This window comes from Myotis daubentonii, chromosome 9, assembly GCF_963259705.1.
Source record: "Myotis daubentonii chromosome 9, mMyoDau2.1, whole genome shotgun sequence".
Taxonomy (NCBI): domain Eukaryota; kingdom Metazoa; phylum Chordata; class Mammalia; order Chiroptera; family Vespertilionidae; genus Myotis; species Myotis daubentonii.
This window is the reverse complement of record NC_081848.1, coordinates 69,810,565-69,835,064: the sequence shown is the minus strand read 5'-3', so window position 1 is coordinate 69,835,064 and position 24,500 is coordinate 69,810,565. Positions and strand designations below refer to the sequence as shown.

Here is a 24,500-nt window from a genome sequence, read left to right as displayed (position 1 = left end):
AATTCACAGCATTTTATATATATACTAGGGGCCCGGTGCACGAAATTCGTGCACTGGGTGTGTGTGGGGAGGGGAGTGTCCCTCAGCCCAGCCTGCCCCCTCTCACATACTGGGAGCCCTCAGGCGTTGACCCCCATCACCCACCAATCGCAGGATCGGCCCCTTGCCCAGGCCTGACGCCCCTGCCAGAGGTGTCAGGCTTGGACAGGGGACCCCCATCTCCCCCTGATCACTGGCTCTGGCCCCTGCCCAGGCCTGAGGCCTCTGGCCCAGGAATCATGCCTGGGCAGGGGACCCCCATCTCCCTCTGATTGCTTGCTCCACCCCCCGCCCAAGCCTGACGCCTCTGACCCAGGCTTCAGGCCTGGGCAAGGGGACCATCATATCCCTCCAATCCCCGGCTCTGCCCCCCACCCAGGCCTGATGCCTCGGCCAGAGGAGTTGACCCTCATCACCCTCCGATCACCAATCACCGGATCGGCCCCTTGACCAGGCCTGAGGCCTCCGGCAGAGGTGTCAGGCCTGGGCAGGGGACCCCCAGCTCCCCGCGGTTGCAGGCTCCGCCCCTGCCCAGGCCTAACGCCTCTGGCCTAGGCATCCGGCCCAGGCAGCGGGGACCCGCAGCTGCAGTGGCCCCGCGATTGTGGGCTCCGCTTTAGGCCCAGGCAAGGGACCCCTAGCTCCTGGGACTGCCAGCTTCGACCGTGCCCAGCTCCCATCGCTGGCTCCACCCCTACTTCCTGCTATCACTGGCCAGGGCGGCAAAGGCGCCTGATTCTCCGATCATGGCTGGGGGGCAGGGCAAAGGCGGCCCCAGGGCCGCCTTTGCCCTGCCCCCCAGCTCTTAGCTCCCCCCTGGGTTTCTGATCACTGTCAGTGGCAGGGGGCTTCTTCCTGCTTTCCCTTTCGCCTCCCTGCATTGTGCCTACATATGCAAATTAACCGCCATCTTGTTGGCAGTTAACTGCCAATCTTAGTTGGCAGTTAACTGCCAATCATAGTTGGCAGTTAACTGCCAATCATAGTTGGCAGTTAATTTGCATATAGCCCTGATTAGCCAATGAAAAGGGTATTGTCGTACGCCAATTACCATTTTTCTCTTTTATTAGATAGGATAGCCATAATTTTAACTAAACTTTTCATTCACATTCTTAAAGTCTCACTGTTTTAGACTATAAACCATCTATATATATAAAGGCCCAGTGACCGAACGGTGGAACGACCGACCAGACAACCAGTCACTATGAGACGCACTGACCACCTGGGTTCAGACACTCAATGCAGGAGCGGCCCCCTGGTGGTCAGTGCACTCGCACAGTGGGAGTGCCACTCGGCTGACCAGGATGAGCAGCACTCCCACAAGGGGCCAATCCCTGCAGGCTATGCCCCCCACCAGTGCACAAATCTGTGCACTGGGCCTATAGTGTAATGTAAAAGTGACTTTCTCTATGCCACTTATTTAATCAGTGGGAAAAAATGTCAGGGAAAAATAATCAAAGTTTTGGGATCCCAATCCAATTCTCAGTGATGCTTTTATCATTTGTGTTTTCAAAAGATTAATAAACTTCATTAAGTTGACTTCAAGGTGAGAAAAGTCAAGCCAGGCTATACTGTATCCTTTTAACTCTTCCTGCCCCAAATTTTTCTCTCAAAAAAAATTAGGAAACACAAATTTAAACTTCCCCCCTAATATTTTAGTATTAAATTATTTAAACTCCACATATCATGCTCTAAACCTACAAATACCCTCCTTATGCTTTAAACATAGTATGTTTGTTGACTGATGTCACTCCAATAATGGTCTCATTTCCTCAAGGGATATTTCAAGAAGTCTTCATGTCATTCAGATTATAAAATTTTTATTTAATCATATGCAGTCATACCAAACATATAGTAATTTAAAGGGCCTGAATTTGTGCAGTTAACATTCATTTCCAAAATGTTCCATCCTGCCTTTTCTTTAGTAGCAGTACTTTTTTAAAGTTCTCAAGTCCATATAAAATGGCAATTTCAATTACCAAGATTAGAAAAACTCTCAAACAAAAGAAAAATCATGCAAAAATCTATAGAATAATATGGTTATTAAAAAGTGGATTCTTAACAATTTTGAATTGTTAACAATGTGTGGTGATGATATTAACTAAGTTTATTGTAATAATCATTTCACAATACATACATATATCAAATAATTATGTTGTATTTCTAAAACTAATACAATGTTATATGTCAATAATATCTTAGTTTTAAAGAGTAGATTCTTAACATTATGGATACCTACAGATTCTGTAGCACTTAAAATAGTACCATGCACATAGCAAATGCTCAGTAAATGTTTGTTAAATGAATGAATTCACTGAGTGGATCCTTAACTCTCTGTTGCAGGTTTATTTTTCTTGTTAGTTTTTTCATGCTGGTGATAATTTGTTATGCATCAATCCCCCACAGCATTATTTGTCAATGAATGACTCTGGACAAAAACATTTAAGAATTATTACAATTTTAAAATATCATGAAAAGGAAAAGCCTGATAAGTTGGACTAAATTTAAATTAGAACTTCTGTTCATTAAAAAAAAAACCAAAAAAACCCCCCCCACACAAAACATTAAGAGAATGAAAAAGCAAACCACAGAATTAGAGACGCTAATTCAAACACATATAATAACAATGGTTTATACTCAGAATATATAAATCATGTTTAAACTCAAAGTGATCAGTCAGGATTGGGATGTTAACTATCACTTACATGGCATTTGAGAAAGTATTAAACTCTTCTGAAAAGTCGTATTCAGTAAAAAGGCACCCTGGAGGCACACCTTACCTCCAGGGCATTTCTCTAAAAAACAGCAGTCAATCCCAAATTGATAAAGAATTTTACCATGATATCAACTGCTTGCAGTCACACAGGAACAAACAGAGGTTAAGTGACTTACTCAAATGTCACACAGGTAGTTTGGTATTCAAGCTGGGGAAAAGCTTATGGCCCCGAGATTCCTTTGACTGAACTGGCCTTTCCATGAGACTTCACTTCCTCTTAACCAGCAGCAGCAGTTATTCTTCTAACAAACAAACTACAATAAATTATGGCCAAATATTTTTTGAAAAGTCTACATATAATGTTTAAAGGAAAACCACATAAGTAAGCTATCTAGGGCAAGTTTCAAAGCCTGCAGTCCTTTATGCCTGAGGGATCCCTGGGAATGGGCTTCAGCGACCTTTGCCAACTCCATGACACTATGTGCTAAATTCTGTATGTATGAAAATTCTGGAAAAAGGATTCACAGCTTTAAAAAGATTCCCAAAGAGGTTCAGATACCCCAACAGAGTAAATTATTTTTAGACTAGTGATTCTTAGACACTGCATCAGAACTATTAAAGTGTTTTCTCTGAAGACTGATTATTAATTGACTATTATTTAGAAATTGTTGAGAAAAAAGAAAAGGAAATATTTTATTTCTATAATTTAATATGAATAAATTAGCCGCAAAAAAGATTTATATATAAATTTTTACTTTTTGCACTATTGGTACAAAAAACCTATTTTAAGTCTGAAATGCAAGATTGATTTTTCTCTTGTTAAGCTGACTGAAAGTTCACTTAATTTGTTTCTCACATACAGTTCACATTTTTGGCTAAAGTAGTTCAAAATGTTCATTTGCTCAAATTTTTAAAATATATATTTGTTCTTGAAAAATACATTCAAAATATGTAAGTTGAAATGAATGAAATTATTTTTGCTTTAGTCATATTAACTTGCTAACATAACTTTATATGAGTTTTTACAAACTGAAGATTATTCACCTCAGATCCTCACAGACAGATGCTTTACTTAGAACTGGTAAAGAAATTAATTATTCAGATTTCTGATCTGGTTGTAAAATTTAAAATATCAATAAATCAAAGGTATAGTAACTACTTATTATCTTTATATAATGTCTAAAACCTCTGTACATAAAGAATATACATTAAACAAACACATTTTGCAGAGAAAAATGAAATGTTCCATACTAGATCATGGGTTTTTTGTGTTGTTGTTTTTTTAGATCATGTTTTTTTGTTGTTGTTTTCTTGTTAATCCTTACCTGAGGACATTTTCCCGTTGATTTTTAAGGAGAGTGGAAGAGAGAGGGAAAGATGTGTGAGAAACACATGGATTGGTTGGCTCCTGCATGAGCCCCAACCAGGGCCTGGGGCCAGGAAGGAGCCTGCGACAAGGTACATGCCCTTGAGGGCAATGGAACCTGGTACCCTTTGGTCCGCAGGCCGATGCTCTATCCACTGAACAAACCCAGCTAGGGCCTAGATCATGTTTTAAATTAGGCTAAAATTCATCCCACTACAAATTTAAAATGATTAAGTTTACAGTGTATGCTCAATCACAAACTTTGGTAAAGGACTGGAACAGCACAGATAACTGTCATTCAAAGACACTTTAAAATGTCACCTTACACAGAAGATTCGATCTCTTCTCTTTTTCTACTATATCAAAGCTGATACACTAATTTTATATACAATAAGTTTTACTGCTTTTTATCAACCTAACTTCTAAACAGAAAGCATATTAAATTTGAAATAAATGTAAATGCAAATAAGTGCTCAGAAGAAAAAGCAGAATCCTGCCTAATGGGATTTAGTCCTTTAGGCCCCAATATCATAATCATCTCTCTTGCCCCCATCTCTCTTACTCTCTCGTGGACATCCCTCTCTCATTCCCCCCTTACTCTTAAGCATCATTTTTCCCCCTCATTACGGGGTCATTTTGTTTCTTCTATCTTTAATTTTTTTATGTAAAAAGCCTTCCTTTACTCCATCTCTAGTTATTGTCCCATGACTATACTCCCATTTACAGCAAAAACACCCTCAAGTGTTAACCACACTCACTGTTCTCTCCTAGTTCTCTGTTGAACCCACTCAGATAGGCCTTCTGCCTTCTTCCATTCTTGTTGAGAGCACCAATGACCTCCCAGTTGCTAAATACAGTAGTAAAGTCTCAGCCCTCACCTCTTGTTCAATCAGTATTATTTAACCCAGTTGATAATTCCTAACTTCTTGAAACCTTTTCTTCTCTTGATTCCCAGATCACTACTCACTCTTTATATATATATATACATATATATATATATACACATATATATATATATATTATTGATTTTTTACAGAGAAGGGAGAGGGATAGACAGTTAGAAACATCGATGAGAGAGAAACAACGATCAGCTGCCTCCTGCACACCTCCTACTGGGGATGTGCCCGCAACCAAGGTACATGCCCTTGACCGGAATTGAACCTGGGACACTTCAGTCCGCAGGCCGACGCTCTATCCACTGAGCCAAACCGGTTAGGGCACTACTCACTCTTGATTTTCCTCCTAATCTCTCTGACCAGTCTTCTGGGTTTCTTTTGCTGGTCCCTTCTCATATCTTAAAACCTCAAAATGTTGAACTGCCCCAGGGTTCAGTTCTTGAAACTCTTCCCATTAGGTAATCGCACTCAGTCTTGTGGCTATAAAAGGATATGTGTACTGGTGACGGACACATTTTTATCTCCAGCCCAGACCTTTCCTTGAATTCCAAACTCATATACCAAATGCCCACTAAACACTTGCCAAAACTAAACTCTTGGCTACTTACCCCCCAACCTCCTCCTCAGAATCATCCTCATCACAATAAATGACAACTCTATCCCTCTGGGCCAAAACTTTAAAGTTATCATTGACTCCCCCTTTTCCCACACCCTACATCTAATTCAAGCGCTAACCATCTTGTCTCTACCTTCAAAATATATAGACTGTGAATACCACTACCACCTCCTTGGTCCAAGACACCATCATCTTTCCCCTAGATTATTCAATTGCCTCCTAACTGGCCACCCCTCTTCCATCTTTGTCCCACTACTGTCTATTCTCTCAGCAGTCAGAACGACCTTTTCAAAATCCAAGACAGATATAGTTACTCCTTGGATCAAAATCCTCCAGTGCCTTCCCATCATACTCAGAGAAAATGTTGAAGTCCTTTACAATGGCCCACAAAGCTTTAAGCGATTTGGAACTCTGCCACTCTCCAACCTCATCTCCTTCCCTCTTTCTATTGCTCAATCAGCTGCAGCCCCTCCGGCCTCTTTTCTGTACTTCAAAAACTCTAAATGAGTTTCCTTCTCAGGAGTTTTCCACTTGTTTTTCCCTCTTGCTGGAACACTCTCTTCCACCAAATACCTTCATGGCTCACTCCCTCAAAATCTTAGGAAAACCTACAGCAGCTGCAAGATTAGAAAACTAAAATAAAGACTAAAACTGTCATCAGAATAGTTTTCCCTCCCCAAACTCAAACTTTGAGGATGAACTTTCCTATACCAAGAATACCCTTTTACTTTCTCTCAGCCTATCCAATCTCACCCAGCCATCCGAGCCCAGATAAACACTCTGACCCATGGAGACCTTCCCGAACCATCCCACCTCCTAGTTCTCCCTTTCTTTGAATTCTTGAGATATTTATCATCTTTCTCATTCATCTTAGAATTTAATCATATACTGTCTCACGTCTCACAATGTAACTTATATGCCTTATCACCTTACCTGAATTACACACACACACACACACACACACACACACACACACACACACACGAAATAATGCTTTGTACAAGTAGTTCTCAAACCTAGATCAGGATAAATCTAAAACTTAAAAAAATAGATTCACCAGGCCCTATCCTTAAGATTCTGAATTTTATTATGTCTGATTTGAAGCCCAGATATCTGTGTGTGTGTTTTTAAGTTCAACCAGAAGATTCTAATAGGTAGACAGGATGCGGAACTACAGCCTTAAGTCCTCTATTTCCTTTAGTACCTAGGAAAGAAGGCTCTCAAATAGCCTAAAGCTAGGAAGGACACCCAGCGTACCAGAACCATTTCATCATTTCACAGGGGAAGAATGGTTCAAGAAGTCTAGATGACTAGCCAAAAGCTACACATATAACAAGAGGCAAAGCCCAACCTAACACCCAGATTTACTGCTCTCAATCTAGAAGTCTTCCCACTAGTCTGTGAATAAACAAATGAAAGTAATAAAAATCCACAATTCACAGATAAGTGTAGTAAACAGTGATTATCTAATACTTGACCAATAATTGCATTTTCCAAGCTCTAAGACAGTGCACATTATTAGCTTCTACATGCTTGAAAAATGTGAGCAACATTAACTGACAAAAGACTTAAGAGGCCAGAGAGTAATTGTAGAAAGGCTCACAAATAAAAAATTGTTTTACTAAGTCCTTTTACAACATGTACAAAAACTTGTAAAATCATTTATTTTTATAAGTGAGGTATATTAGGAAGAAAGAACAAAAAGAAGAAATCTTGCTTTCATCATGCTATCAAGTACAAAAATCCTATTCACAAACATCCATAGCTCACAAAGCTATAAATGTTTTCTGAGTCTAATCATAACATAAACTTAATTACAGGTCAGATTTAGTAAATCACCCCATATCCCAAGACAACTCAAACTCTTATCTTAATAATAAGTTAACCTCAGAACCAAAACTCTTGTCATCAACAACAAAAAACAATGACTTGGGTATCTGTAAGGCATTACAGGAGTTTGGGTCTATCTTGGTGTACAGGGACTTACGTGAGTGCCTCCGATTAACACTAATGAGTTTTGGGTGTGAAGCATAAACACCAAGGAGGAGGATCCATGCCCAGCTCTGCATCTGTGAAAGCCCTTTCTATTGTACTAACTGCAACTACTGGGAGTTGTTCTCTCAGAAATGGGATAAGAGACCCAAATTCCTACGTCTCTAAAGCACAGAGATAATTCCAATAAGTCACTAAGGAAGGTCACTGGTAAACACCTGATTTAAAAAATACAAGAAAAAGCTAAACTAAAGGAATGATTAACACTTTAAGACAATTTTATAAAATTGCACTAATATGCACAGAAGAAACTAGTGAACTGCTGGACATAAAATACCTCCCACAACAAAATTAAAACACCAAATTTTTAAAATTAGAGCACAGTAAACCCACAGTAGCCAGAACCTTGTCCAAAGAAACATACACACACACACACACACACACACACACAAAATAACGAAACAAAAACTCTTCCCCTGGTGGAGCCCTAAGTACACTACAATCCTTGCTTTTAAAACACAGAAGAAAACTCCTGCTGCACTGATAGCCAGGAATAATCACAGAGTACTTCCAGACAAACGGATAATGATCACAAGCTGCCAAGGACGACCAAAACTAACTAAATAAAAATTATAGCACCTTATTGTGTTCCATACTGCCTCCCTTCTCAATATAGCACTGCTGTACTCACCAGGCTGGAAAATGAGCAGGTGCCTTTCAGGCTATAGAAAAATTAGTCACACACACACACACACACACACACACACACACACACACACCCCAATCACAAACACAAAGGGAATGATATTCTTTCACTTGAAGGGGCTTACGAAATGCAAGGCTTTGTGGTAGGGTTAGAAAACTAAGAGTAGGCCTTACCGAAGAAGTGAGGAAAAAGCCAAGGTTTATCCCAAATCCACAAAGACTAAAAGAATTAACATTTATTTCCATTAAAAGGCTTTGGAAACAATCCATTATTTAAAATAAATAAAAGAGAACTTAAGATTTCCCCCGTTTCTATCACCAAAAGAAAATTAGGATCTTTTCTCTCTTAGTACACAGATTTAGCTCCACGACACAAATAAGAAAGAACCTGAGAAGGCCTGAAAACTAAAAATGGTTCCTTAACGTTCACATTAAAAAAAAAAAATCTATGTAGTCCAACATATTGATTCTTTATCACCACTGCTATCGTTAATGAACATTTAGCTTTTTATCTGTACTTTGAAATGTCAATGAGAAACTGAAACAGCTACAATATGCTGGGGATTTTTAACTTTTTAAACAAAACCCACAAAGAAACAGAGGCGTCTGAAGCATAAAGCCTCAATCAGGCTGATAAGTAAGCAGTCCTAAAACTTGAAAGTGAAAGCAATACAGACCAAAAAGAGAGTTTGCTTGATATTAATGCTAGCCTTTAAAACCCAAAATATGTTCTGTTACAGAAGACTGAAATCAGGGCTTCCATTAACCTTGTTTAAAAAAAAAATCCCATGAGCATGGATTTTTTTCCTAAGTCTCTTCATCAGAGCAGCATGGGGTCCCATTAGGCACCCTATTTTACTTCCACCTTATAAATAACGTTAGCTGTTCGCTATTTCCATGGAAACGAAGTACAGAGAAACCCACTTAAATGAATACCGGTTAAAGGAATAAGTTTTATTTTAGAAAGGGCTAGCTGCTTTCCATGCACTCTATTGGGGAATACTACGAAGTTGTCTTAAGTGTAATTTTTAAAATATTTTTTTGGTGTAGAGGGAGTTTATTAAGGGTCCTATTAAATAAGTATACTCCTTGCAGTAAACTAAACATGCCAAAGAGCATCATAATGTTAAAGACACCTTTTCAATGCAGTACACATGGGTTTAGAGATGCACAGCTCCCAGACACAGCTCCCAAAGACTACGCTTCCCCATGCACTAGGGTAGAATAATTACCCCATGGGTTTAATTTAAACTAATAAAAGCAAGGAAATTCAAAACTAAGGCTACCATCACCTTGTAGTGACTAGTAATGAACAGACCCCACAACTGCAGGCACACAGACAACTTAATACTCTTCCAAAGAGGAGCAAACGAGAGAGCAAATAATTAAGTTCCTAATCACTGTTACTAGGTCCAGGGGTAGCAAGTAATCAAAATTCCCTCCTTAACAAACTATTCATGAGTTGTAACATGTATTCCTTCATCAATCAATACATACGCTCAGCTGAAATAGAACATGGAGAAGGAGAGAGTGCAGAACAAGATTTAGTAATTTCCAACTTCAAGTTGACTCAAATACTGCCCTAGATATTCTAGAAATGACCATTATTGGTGGCTCATAAAAAGTTGCTGGTAGGCAAGTGTATATAAAATAAAATGTGATTTGTAAGAGGTAAGAAAACTAAAATCTTTATAGCAGATGTGGTTCTCCATTAAGTTAGTGGTGGCTCAGACATCTTTAATAAGTTAAAAAACAAATGAATTCACTATTATTCTAAAAGGTGACTAACAAACCAACCTGACTATTGCCCCAAGTAACTGCTGGCCATGGTTCTCTCTGTAAGAGTTTCCTTACAATCTTTTAAATTTCTCCACATTAGGGAAAATGGAGCAGATCTGTTTGGGGGCCTCCAGCTATGGGGACTAACAGGGTTCAGTCGGACACATTTAGCCTTTGGTAATGCTGTGATAAAACCTTTGTTTTCATCCCCCCTACCAAAAGGTGACAGTATTAAATTTACAATGTACGAAAAGAGTTAACATTCTCACACAAACTTTACTTTGAGTACATCAATGTATCTATTTGTATTGCGTATTTTAAAAATAAAGTTACGTAACTTGTATATTTTACACACTGTAAAATAATTGCTGGACTTGGGTAACAGACAGGTGGGGTCTGTTAATATTATTCACTCTACTTCTGTGTATGTTTTTACATTTTCAAAAAAATAAATTTTAAAAATCTTACAGATTAAGTTAAGACTGTTGTCTCTATGTATAGAATTAAATAATGAATGAAATGCCTGGTATAGATCTTTAGAAGCTACTAAATTTAAATCCAACATAGCCACTAACTTAACATGTAACTACAGCTAATTTCAAAGTTTTACTTTTTTTACCAAAACAATTCAGTTTACAATTCAAAACCACTAGGAGAAATCTGTAAAGGGGCTGCCATTTTGCAACTATGAACTAATGAAATGTAAACAATCAACACATAATAACTAGGCATCATAGTCATATTTTGTATTTTACAAACTAAAAGAAATTATATTAGCCCTCTCAATTACTAAATCAAAATAATTTCAGAATCAGCAACATCAACATTTCCAATTTCTTTTCCGATAGATCCACAGGACTACAGAGGGCAATCGAATACATTAATGCTTCCTATTTCCCTTATCTTAGGTCAGTAACAAGGGTGCTCCTTCCCACATTATGCCCCTACCTCCCCACTATCAGACATACAGCAACTTCTGAGGTAAAAAGGTCTTTTTCTATTCTCTCCCTTAGTCCAGCTATACAATGTTTCACACTCAGTTAACACAATACAAATAGATACATTGATGTACTCAAAGTAAAGTTTGTGTGAGAATGTTAACTCAGTTACTTCACAAGTGATTTTAAGCTACCCATTATCCAATTCCTGGCCGAGGGCCCAAAATGAGGAGGTACACAAACTATTAAAGCCTTAAGGTCTTGATAAAAGCTCTCAGTTTAAAAACTAATAATTGTGGTGTTTTATTTTATTTTTAAGAAAAATAGAATATGATGGTGGTGGCTTTGGAGGAAGTGATGAACAGCAGCACATTGGGGATGGACAGGCAGAGAAGGGACAGCACAGAGATAGTAAGGAAGAGAGAAAGAGGAAAGGCAATGGAGGAGTGTGCACACTGGATGGTAGTATTTCTCTATAAAGTAGCTCAAGTACTGCCAAACCAGACAGTTCCCGCACAAGTAAGTGTCCCAGGAGCTCAGCCCTGTCATAGGCAGCCCCACCTTTTACAAATTAGGCAGGGGCAAACTGATTTTCAAAATAGTATAATTATTTAAATCAATCCCAAAAACCCCATAGAGTCTATTTCTAACTTCGATATTTATTAAAATGAAATAACTTCTAAACTTTTTACAATTCCGTTTACCCAAGAGAAGCAATTTTTATAGGCTCTGTATTCAGGCTGAAGTAAAGAAAACTTAATACTGTACATAAGCTATGCTAATTCTAAAGCTGCAAAGCTTTACTTATTGACCACTCTAGCTATTGTAAAATAACATCATAATTTTTTAACTGAAAGAAAACTATACAGCCTGCTATAAAATTGCTTAATTTTAAAAATATATGTTGAGCTAAAGTACAGCACTTCATCAAAACAAACCTGTTGGAATTTCTACTCAGAGAGGAACACAGACAAAACAAAATATAGTAAATACTTCTATCCACTTACAAGACCTTTATAAAATGATGCAGTTGGGTAAATGAGAACAAAAAGTTAAGGGAAGTTATTACAATATACCCTTGAACACTATGGGCTGGAACTGTGCAGGTCCACTTATACAGGGAAGAGAAAAGAATCCACACATGTTCCAACCATGTTGGTCAAGGGTCAACTGTGTCCTACTTTAACTCAAATGCTCACCAGTGATAATATCTAGCATATTTGGGATGTTTTGGGATGCTATTACAAACACATTTGTTGAATCCCAGAAAAAAAATAACTATACAAAGGTCAAAAAAGTTTCAGATCCAAATTAGTAGTGAAAGAATAAACATAATTCTGCTTCACACTTAATAATCATTCCCCTTTCCTCAATTACTGGTTTTACTTACCAGATAGATAGATACACATACACAGTCATATACATATAAACATACTAATGCATATATTAAAAAACACAAATTTCTTAGCAAAAAACCCCCAATCATAATGCTGAGATCACTGTAAGGCAGAGACTTAAAGGGTGGTTTTTATCACAATCAACTTCTTCTCAGGCACCAGTGTCTAGACTCAGTATAGGTAACACATGACAATTAAACATAGAAAGAAAATAGCAATTGCCATAAAAAAAGGCCAGGCACCAGATGAAAGAAAATTTCACAAAGTCAAAATACCCCAAATCAAAAGGCAAATAAAACTGGATCCATCATTACCAGAAAGCATTTTTGTGCCACTTTTGTATGTCTGGGGTTCTATAATTGTTTCCATTAGTTACTACATCCAAGCATGTGCTTCAAGAGTTAACCACACACACATACAATTTGTCCTGAGCAGTAGACCCAATGCACTGACTAGTTAATTAGTATTTTGGACTTTTGAGTTACAATGACTAGTCTACTACTTCCTACCTTGAGGCTAAGTCACCTATTGTAAGCTGCACCAATATTTTGGTATAAAAAAAGCTGTATCACTAGGATTTTAATAAATATAAAGTGCCCTGAAATACTTTTTAAAGTCTCTGTTAAATCTAACATATTCCCACTTATTTTCTATTTCTCTTGGAGGTATTCACAAACAAAGATTCATTAGATACACTTTCCCATCCACACACTTTCTCACTATGACATTTCAGGAAAATACTCTCCTTTCCAGCTAAGCTGTTCCCATATTTATTGTTTTCCCATAAACTTTTAGTGGGACTGTAACACTAACAATGATAACAGCAGTTATCGCTTATCAAATGTCTTAAGATTTCTCCATTTTATCTTCACATCAATCCAAGGAGGTTGATATCATCATCCCTATATCATAGAAAGTGAACAGCACAGTGCTTGGTACACAACATGAATGGGAGAAATCTTTTTTGAAAGGAGCTTAAATAATTAGTCCAAGGTCACACACTCAGTGGTTGTACCGATATCCCAATCCAGAGGTCAGGCCCCAAAGCGAAGGCTTTTGCCCCACTATCCAACATCTGTCTCAAGCCTTGAGAAGAGAAGGAAGGAGTCCAGAATTAAAGGTAAGTAATAATACCGAATAATAGCTACCATTTATTTGGCACTTATTAGGTGTTGGGCACTTCTAATTGTTAACACATTAACTCATTTATTCCTCATAACAACCTCAGCAGGGTACTATTATTCATTCATATTCTACAGATGAAGAAACGGAGGCAGAGGCACAGAGGGTGAAGTGATTTAGCCATAGTCACAAGAGCTAATACAAGGCATGCCAGGATCTGAGCCAACGCAGACTGGCTCCGGCTCCATCTCCAGCTCCAGCTCTGGTACTCTCAACCACTGCCATGCTAAAACTTTCCCTTCACTTGAGTTGCAAGAAATCTGAACTTTTAACCTTTTAAACAATATTACTAAATTATAAGCCTTTGTACTTTGACTAATTGAGAGAAAACGGTAGCACTTTTCTAAGCATGCGCACCAGACTTCTTTACAGGATATGCCCCTGGTGATTAGATCACTACACTGTTCAGGAAGTCACACACTGTAAATCTGGTTAAGAGCCCCCAGCCCATCTCTCTCTACACTCAGACCCATACCAACCATGCAATGAAAGATACGGGCCAATTCAGTGATGTCCCAGCGCAATCTTCTATAAAATAAATGTCACTCTGGAAGTATCCAAATGTATATAGAACCCTTTCTCTCCTTTCCAACACGATAAAAAATACCACAAAAGGAATGAATGAATCAAAGCTACTTAAAAATCATAACAAATGTCCAATGGTAACTACAAATTTAAATGAGAAAAAAAATGCAAAATTCTCAGTTTTGCAACTTGTCCAAATTCTACATTCAAAACCCACTAGGCCTCTTTGAAAGACTCAATTCTTAGACTAGCTCATTATTATAAATGTCCCTTCAAGGGTGCAAAGCCCACTTTTTGCCTCCAATTCTACATACCTCAATATGCATATTTATCACAAGAATCATTACTCTTACATTAAGTTATTGGGCTTTTTACCCTAATGTCTATAAATATGACAATGTGTTTAATTACATAAACAAAATATTATGCATGGACTTAATATTTGTATATTAATATGTAACATATAGAGAAAACAAACAAGTATCTAGGACAGGACCGGACCTGGAAGTACTGAGAACCTGACACAATGAGAACAGGAACTATTGCAGCTCCCTCCATTGACATCGTAAAGTTGCCACATTTTCTGGGCTCTCTTTTGAATTAATGTGGCATCTGTTCCAAGTACAGCATGCTAACATTTTACTAAAAGATATTTTCATTCTACATTGTATCTGGTTTGCTTATTATTTGAACTACTGTTTTATTTCAGTGGTCATTATTTCTTTATACCAACTTGTCCATTTGGCTTTCCTAATCTATCTCCCCTGAGCACAAAATGGGTGGGGAGAAACCATCCACTTAAAACCCTCTAACAGCAATAATTACAATATGCTTTGCATATAGATGAAATAAAGAAAATAGGCAGCACAAAGATTTTTGTAGGCTTTTTAGTATTGGGTCCTGATAAGTTAGCAGCATCTGTTCCTTTCAGAAAAAGAATTCTTTGCTCTGAGGTACTTAAGGGCTGGGGGGAGGGGGAAGAAAGAAAAGTAAACAAATACGAAATAGAATAATTTAAGTTACAAAGTTTGGTCTCCATGAAATGATGATTTCAATAATTTTCACATATCCAACTCTATCTAGTGGTAATTGCTTTTTAAGGCATCCTCAAAAAGCGCTGCAGCAAAAAGCCAAATACAACCAGTTGTATTTAACATGCATGCTGCATACTCCACAATGTTACGTCATATCAGGCACAGAGAAGACGCTTACCAAGCTATCCTGCGTTCTATAAACTGCCTAACAACAACAGAAAAGGCTCTCCATAGTGGGAGTAGGAGCTGTCAGGGTGGGCAGCCTTTTCCCTTTGGTCAACTCTGAAGGAAACAAATAAGGCTTATATTTCTGTCTTTTAAGCTCACCTCTCTCAAGGCCTTTACTCTCCATCTTCCAGCCTTTCTCAGAAAGGAAGGCTGTTTCTTTAAAATTAAAAAGCTGCAAAAGATCACTCCAACTTAAAAGCCCCACACCTTATACCAACTGTCCTCCAGATGTCCCTATGGCTTCCTCTTCTGTGGGAGAATGGCCTATCCAGAGCACTAGTCTCGAAGGGGGTGCACCCATCCTGGGGAAGGATGGCAGCCATGGGAAAAAATTATCACGACTTACATTTTTAAATCTCATCCTTTTTTAAATTTCACATTTTCTGTGCATTTTATAACATACATAAAATACTAGGTTCAGAAAATTATATATAAATACACATTTCACTGGCCATAATTTTTAAAAGTTTGGAGACTACAGATTAAGAAGCCCGAAACTAAGATAAGAGTCAGGAAAATTAGGCTCTGACACTAACTTACTCTAATTCTTGTCTTTGCCTCAGTTTTGCTATCCATGATATCAACTGTTTGAGCCCTTTATACACACTTATAAGACTATTACAAGAAATAATAAAATACTGTAGGCCTATGGCATGGTCTGAGCCGCACAAAATGACAAATACATATGAATGCTATCAATGAGAAATACTCTTAATTTGGCTTGTTAAAACTTTGGCTATACTATAGTTTAAATAAACTACTATGCCCTATCAGACCCCATTCTTAGAATTTCAAGGACAGGCTTTAGCACTTTAACTGAATTTAGGTCTAAAGAAGCATAAAGCACCATTGATACAGAGAGTGCATTTCTAGTATTAGAAAGACCTTTTTAAAAAAATAAACAAACAAAAACTTCTATAATAAAAAACTTATTACCTATGAAATAAATTTAATTTAAAAATTATAAAGGTGAATTATAATAACCTTACTAACAAGTTAAAACTCTCAGAGCCAGAATCAGGAGATTATATTTAATGTAGTTAAATAAGGCCTTGAGTGTGTCTTTTGTATATAATGCCAGAAGAAAAAATCACTGGCACTCGATAAATTACTGGCACATCCAATTAATTTACCTTGTTGTTGTTGTTTTTAAACTGCTTTTTAAAACGCTGGTTTAGCCCTAGTCGGTTTGGCTCAGTAGATAGAGTGTCAGCCTGCGGACTGAAGGGTCCCAGTTCTATTCCGGCCAAGGGCACATGCCTGGGTTGCGGGCTCGATCCCCAGTAGGGAGCATGCAGCCAATCAATGATTCTCTCTCATCATTGATGTTTCTATCTCTCTATCCCTCTCCCTTCCTCTCTAAAAAGAAAAATCAATAAAAATATATTTTTAAAAAATAAATAAAATGCTGGTTTACCAGTATAGCATTTGGTGATGGTTGAGTAAGGATAGGGCTGGGGGTGAGGTCAGCCAACATTAACACATTAAGATGTGAGTACCAGGCCTAATTCCTATGCAGGGTATCTGTATGCTGATTAAGCAGTACTGGTTTGAGTTTCTATTATTTAAAACATTACAAGTGTTTTCTTAGTTTTAAAACCCTGTTTTACTTTATAAATATTGAACTAATGACTCCTAACAACCCAGAAGAGAGACTACCAGTTAAAAAAAAATTTATCTGAAACCACATCTCTTCATAACTAGCTACCAAAATAACCTAGTAGAATTTAATTCTGAAAATGATGCCTCTTAAATTACTTGTGTATGACAGGAAACAATGTTGTCATTTTAAATTGGTTAACATTTTTTTTTAAAGTTTTAAAAATAATAATGATCATCTCTAAGGCATTAGGCACAAATAAAAAGTACTCAAAACAATTTTTTGTCCATAGGTAATAATCATCCTAGGGCATTAGGTTTATCATCTTTTTTTAGCATTAACACTATTACAGATATTCTCCTTCCCCTCACCCCTCACTCCTGGCCTTCACATTATTATCTGTGTCTGTGTAGGTTTATAATCTTAATTTATGAATCTTACCCACCTCTCTTCTTCCAACTCCACTCCAACTTCCTACCTGTGCCTTATTTTAAAAAATAGCAAGTTTTAAAAATAGCCATGTGTAAAAAGTAGACTTCAAGTATTATGGTATAATTCTATTTATTTTTTAAAATATATATTATACATATTGAAATGCACAGGAAAATTTAAAAGAAGAATGAGAATGGGATAACTTTAATTTTCTACGTTATATATATCTATACTGCTAGAATTACTTTCATAACTCTGAACATAATTTATAATATTTCTTAAAAGGATATACTTATCATCAAATCCTCTAAAATGTTGATAGTTACAAAACGCTAATTGAAATAGCAAATGTAAACTACATATTTGCATCTACTACGAAAATGTACGAAATAACCGACCCTGCTAAAGTGCTCAACTTCCAACCTTTAAGAAGTAGATAGTACCCCTGACTGGGCGGCTCACTTGATTGCAGCGTCATCTAGTACACCAAAAGGTTTCGGTTTGATTCCCAGTCAGGGCACCTTAGGTTTCGGGTTTGATATCCAGTTGATGTCTCTCTGTCTGTCTCTCCTTCCCTTCCTTCCTTCCTCTCTCTCTAAAATCAATAAAAACATATCCTCAGGTGAAGAGGAAGAAGAAGAAGAAAGAAGAAGAAGAAGAAGAAAGAAGGAAGAAGAAAGAAGAAAGAAGAAAGAAGAAAGAAGAAAGAAGAAGAAGAAGAAGAAGAAGAAGAAGAAGAAGAAGAAGAAGAAGAACTAGACAGTAGGCCCCATCCCTGCTAGGCACTGTGCTTGGTGATGTGCATATCCCAAATGCCTTCATTTCAATTCCATTCCAATGCATATTATTTTCCTAAGCCAAACCAAATCAACATGAAACATTCTAAAGTGGCATTCCTTTGCTATGGCCATTTCAGTAAGCGGAAAACTTATTTAGTAATTCACTTTCTGTGGGAATTACATAGTTTAATACAGCATTATGACTTAGGAGAGGCTCTGGAATCAAACTTGGGCTTGAATTTAGATTGTATCATTTGCTACCTACATAATTCCAGGGAAGCCTTTATTTCCTCATCTGTAAAATGGGGGTAGGGTAATACTAGTAAGTCCTCAGAATATTGCTGTGAGGACTAAAATTAAGTGAGATCCTACATGTAAAAAGGCTTATTAGCACAATACATAACATTAGCACAGTAAATGTTAACGTAATATTATTATTAATATCATAACAACAGGTAATTCTAAAGTATGAAAACTGTTCACAACTTGCCAAACATTTGAAGTCTTATAGCTACACCATTTATCTAAGAACAAATATACATATTTGTGTAAGATTATTTATTAACATATAAAAATGTTTTTCAGCATGCACGTAATTAAAACTTTTCATTACAACACACCAGTACAGTTATATTTGTGTGTACACACACGCACACACACACACACAAACGAGTCGGCACATACTGTTAAGAACTACCCTGTAAATATGTTAAGAACTTGTCTCCTGGCCATAGTGGTGGTGTGTGTGTATAGGGGGGTTCAGATCACCAATTATGTTTCTAACTCATATATTTAAATTTTTAAAAATATTAACATTAACATGGCATGAACAGATATCTTAAAATCCAGCCATCTGTTGGTGAATTAAAAACTCCATTTATATATACTACTCTAGTCTATAAAGTACATTCATGAGTATTACCTCATCTAATCCTTTTAACAGCATAGTGAAGCAGGCTTTTACCATTATGCCCATTTTACCACTGAGAAAACTAAATCCCAGCCAGGCTGAATTTCCCAAGAGTGCACAGCTAGTGACAGGCCTGGTCTTCTGACATCACCACAACTGTTACATTACATTGGCCTGGGACATTTCATTTTTTAAAAAGACAGAAAATTGTGCTCAGTAATTTAGGCGTGTCAGAGGACTCTACAGGGAATTACATGTCTGTCAGTTGTACTCTCATTTCCTTTCTTTATTTCCAACTTTAGTATTTCAGGAATTTCACAAGTACATGTAACTATAAAATGTAGATAAAGAGAATTCACCCAAACCTGATATTTCCTGCAGTGGCCAATTAATACCAGAGACCACTTTCCCCTTATATTTAAGCCCATTGTATTTAACCTCTTTGTAATGACTGAATTTATTTCATTTTAATATTAAGTCCTGAAAAGACAAGTTACTATAAAATAAATTGAACCATTTATAATATGACTTGCATATCAGACCAGATTCTATAAATTCTGACACATCTAAAAAAAATCTATATAATGTCTAGTATACAAACATTAACAAATTTCAGTTCATATTTATGAGGGAGGAAAAGGTTAGTGTTATTATAGTGGTTTGGTTTGTTATGTAAACAAGTACTTAAATGATTACTACAAAAGGCAGAGTTTTCTTAAATGAGTACAGCAGCTCTCAGCAATAATATTCCAGGAACTCTGCACAAGGGAAAAAGCTGCAGCAATATTAGCCAAACAGGTAAGAAAGGCATTTCCCTGATTCTGCATACACTCAAACTAAGGCACATACAACTTATGCTTACTTTTTTCAATATTCCCAGGTGTCCCTTTCTCTTCTCAAAAACCAAAAAGGGACCATCCATGCAGATAAAAATACCCTACAAATTCAAGAGCCTAAAAGAAGTCAGAGCAGCCTGAAAGAGAAAAAGAATATAGAGACATACAATTTTTTTTTAACCTAACATTTCAAGTACAACCCACATACTTGAAACTACATTTTCTTTCTGGGGCTGCTCACTGGCCTCGATTACATCAATCCTGTAACACTGTGAATTGTGGTGATAGATTGGTTCATGCCTCTAAATACAACAGAATTTTTCCAAGGTTATACATACTGTGATAGGAAGAACATTTTTGCAGTATCTTATTTTCATTAATCAGTTTGGATATTCTACCAATGCAAACATTATGAATAAAGAAATTTTCATTATCGTCTAAACTTTCCAAAGTCAACCAAAGGCTGTGGTACAGTGGCAACAAGTACTAAGTAGGCAGAATTGAACCTGGTTAAAATGCTGCTACTACTGGTTGGTTGTCTACTTTGAGCATATATCACATTGGGAGAAATTAAGGTGCAAAGACATTTTATTTACAGCAAAAAATTCTAAGAAATTGCCACATCATTACCATAGCCCCAAAATCTCAAGGTCTTGTTAGAACAGCCTGGGCTTCCGATCAAATAATATAAAACAGAAGAAAAATGTAAAGCCTGGTATTTTTTTAAATAGCAATAACCACTGCTACTGCTGGTGCTGCTAATTCTAAACATTTACTGAGTCTTTATTATGTGCCAGGCATTGTGCTAAGCAGTTTCACAGATTTTAACATTTAATCCCTACAACAACACTCTGATATTAAAGTATTAGAACTCTCAGAACAACAGAAATTTAAATTTTATAAGTGATAATATAAGCAAATTATTAAAGAAACTTTACATTTTTTCTACCTTTCGCACTATAGCTTTGAGTGTTAAGTTTACACTAAAACCACATTCCTTTTCAGGACTCTGTCTTCTATTTAAAGAATACTGTGCTTCAAGATGCTGACAATTATTACAGAAGAATAAAAAAAACTCTGCACGTAAATACTGACACACACACACAAAAACAAACCCTTCCATCCAACTTTGCCTAGTAACTGACCCCATGCAAAAAAAAGAGAACAGCATATACATATCAGGCCCTACAACTAACTATAGACTTCTAATGCCCATACTATCATTCAGTAATGCTGTAAGTATAGAGAGGCCAATATCATCACAGACAAAAACAATTTATAATTGCTAAGTCAAGTTTTGAATATATATACACATACATATATATCTGTTATTTTACATACAAATCTTATAGTAGCTAATAAAAACAACCAACTAATCTAAGGTAAACTAAAACACTAGGATGATTCTGAAGACTCACTTTAGGATATCAGCAGCATCATAATCATGATATTAGCAATCAAACTTTACTTAGCATAAAGTTCTTAGAAGCTTAGGAAGCTATGTATAAAATGGAGTAGACAAGAGGGAAGGATTCCCTGTGCTGTTTAAATCAACTACAGGTCCCAGCATGCAACACTCTAATCTGGAGTTAAGCAAAAAATCACAATGCATCCTGGGACTTGGAGTACGTAAACCACTTCACTCTACCACAGTTAAGTTTCAACAAAATCTTAACTATCTAGCACAATTTGACTAGGTCTGATTATTATGGTCAAATTCAGATCTCATTTGTTTGTTCTCTACTCTGGCACTGTTTCTTTAGCATATAATTTAAAAATATCAATTTATATTTAACTCAACATTTTCACATTAGAAAAACCTTAAACAGGATAAGTACATAAAAGGAATGCTTAAAAAGCAGAAAGTTTGATATAATTTTAAAATTATATTTCAATACATAATTTTTGAAACAATTTTCTCAAAGTTTCCTTGGATCAGTTTTTAAGCTCTCTATCCCACTCCCACAATAAAAGAGTTTTAATTGTTTTACCAGGTTTCCTCTTAACAGTCTTTCAAGTTAGGTTTTATAAATAATTTTCCTTAAAAGTCTTATAAGAAAACATTTCCCATACACTCTAATACTGTCCACTAGGATAGCAGTTATGTGTATGTATTACTATGCTTACAGTAATACATACACATAACATCATCAGGGACACCAAAAAAAAACACTTGTCAAGTCCTTACTCAAAATTTACTCCCTCGACTTTCACCCTTCTCTCTCTCTCTCTCTCTCTCTCTCTCTCTCTCTCTCTCTCTCTCTCTCACACACACACACACACACACACACACACACACACACACACCTATTCTGGAAAGAACACTTAGGAAAATATATTCCAACTACAAACCCATTTCTCTCAGCCACTGACCTCTTCTAAAAACACAAAGATTTTCATTAAAACTATCAATAACATGTCCAACCCCAAGCAGATAACTTGGAGCTGCAATCTATGTTTATTCAGATTCTACATTCACCCCTATGTTTTGCAAGACTGAAGGAGGAGGCTGGGAAAGAACTAAGTGCAATCTGCATCAGGAGGCCTAACACAGGTGGTGGGTTATTTTCAGGCAACAGCACCTTCACAAACATGCTGTGGAATACAATCCAAGAAATTCCTAACAAGAAAAGATAAGCTGGCAAACAAATTTAACACAATCCAGCTAAAAATCACCTGCAACACATGCTACTACATTTCACCAGAAAAGTGACAGGCTACAACAGGATCTGAAGCTTCATCAATACAACATACTGTCCATAAGGCCAGAGATAGCAGTTGCCATGGTTACTATCACCCACTTTTATCAGGAAATTATTGTCATTACTCTGAAGTTTTTGGTACTTACTTAAAATAAAAAAAACACAGTTTAGGGTTCTAACTGTTAATTGAGTGAAAAAATCAACTACTGTTTGATTTGTAAGTATGCTGCCTTAGTAATGCACATGGTTAACAATACTTGGATCTGCAGCAGGAAAAAATCAATTCCTTTCTGCTGCTCCTTCTCCTCAAGTACTGACAGTTTGTATTCTCAATGCAGCCAAAACAATAAAACAAAAACCATCTTTTTGGCTTCTGTAAGTTATTTTTCTCCCCTAGGCCCACAACCAGAGTCAAAGCCTAGATCACCAACCTGTTAGGCCCCGACTCCTTTCCTATCTCCACATTATTGGTTCACTTTTTTGTCTACTTAAAAAGGCAGAAGAACACTTCCGTAGATGATTCCAAATATAGGAAAAAAATAGTTTCCTTCAATGAGACCTGCTCACAGTTTTTTGAAAGGGGGGGGGGGTGCAGTGTATTGGAGGGAGAGAGAAATGGAGGGGTATTCAAACTTCCCAAAAAATGACTAGGGTAAGAAAGTTGCTTTAGAAAAACCCAAAGGATGACTGAACCTCACATTTTAGCTCTAAAAGGGAAGAGCTCACCACCACTCCAGTTTAAGACTGAATTGATAGACAAGTAATACGAAAGTTATTCTTACAAGTCTATTTCAACATTCTTACAAAAGATAACTGTTCAAAAAATTTAATATATAAGAATTATATGAAAGCCTATAAAATTATATAGCCACATATATACACAAACACATAAAGAAAAAAGCATATACTATTTAACAAATAATTACCTATAGTAAATTTAAAGCAGTTTTAACAAATTACCTCTTTTAAAAAAAATCTCAAAGCAGCAAAAATACACACCTGGTAAAGTTAAAGTGATCAGAATATTTTGCTATGCTGCTTAAGAATACTTAGGAGCCTACAAAAAAGCCCATGTACAAAAGTTCTGGAAAACTTAACATAAATCATTAATATTTCCCAGCACAGATTAATATGAAGATTCAAACATGTTTCAAGAAATGAGCTCTGAATATAGATATAAAGGAATTCTGTCAAAGGTTAGAGACCTAAAACTTTAATCTCTTCCTTTTCTCCCTTTGAATAGTAATTAAATAAAAAGCCTTCGGCAGTAAGATACTAAGGATACAAAATTTAAAAGCGCATTAATATAACCTTAACTTCAGTATTTCAAGAAAAGCTTGAAGTATTCACTGTCTGTGGGATGGAAAAGTTAATATTACCCTGAGCAGTTTCATTTTTATCAAAACAGTTAAATGTTTTTCTCACTATTCACAGAAGCAAGTTTCTATACTAAATTACTAATTGGGGTTATTTCATAAAGAACAGTCACTTCTAAAATTTAAGATATGCTCATAAACACAGGGACTTCTAATTATCTATATTTTATTTTATTTTGGTCAAAATTTGTGAACACGCTATTAAGAAAGCCACAGCTTAGGCTCTGAGTGTTAAATTTTTGTGTTATTTTTACACAAAAATACTTCAGTGTACTCCTCTAGATTTGAGTAGTCATTTCCTCATGCATCCCTCTAAAAAAAAAAAAAAAAGATATACACATGTACCTAATACTAATGCACACAAGTACACATCTTTTACACTTTGAAACAAGTTTAAAAGATTTAGTAAGAATTTTTCCCAAAGTTAGCAGAATCAATCAAAACAATCAAAA

At 36.6% G+C, this 24,500-nt stretch overlaps 1 protein-coding gene across 24 annotated transcripts in view; it reads right to left on the bottom strand.

Moving 5' to 3' along the window:
- Positions 1–24,500, bottom strand: part of PHF21A (PHD finger protein 21A) — a 172,073-nt gene that overhangs the window by 143,113 nt on the left and 4,460 nt on the right. For 2 of the 24 annotated variants that reach the window (XM_059709541.1, XM_059709547.1), the window contains exon 1: positions 2,932–3,063. The exons of the other annotated variants lie outside the window; for them this stretch is intronic. The gene's annotated coding sequence lies outside the window, so the exon portion shown is untranslated. Of the gene's footprint in view, positions 1–2,931; positions 3,064–24,500 lie in introns of those variants that run through there. 24 annotated transcript variants of the gene reach the window in all.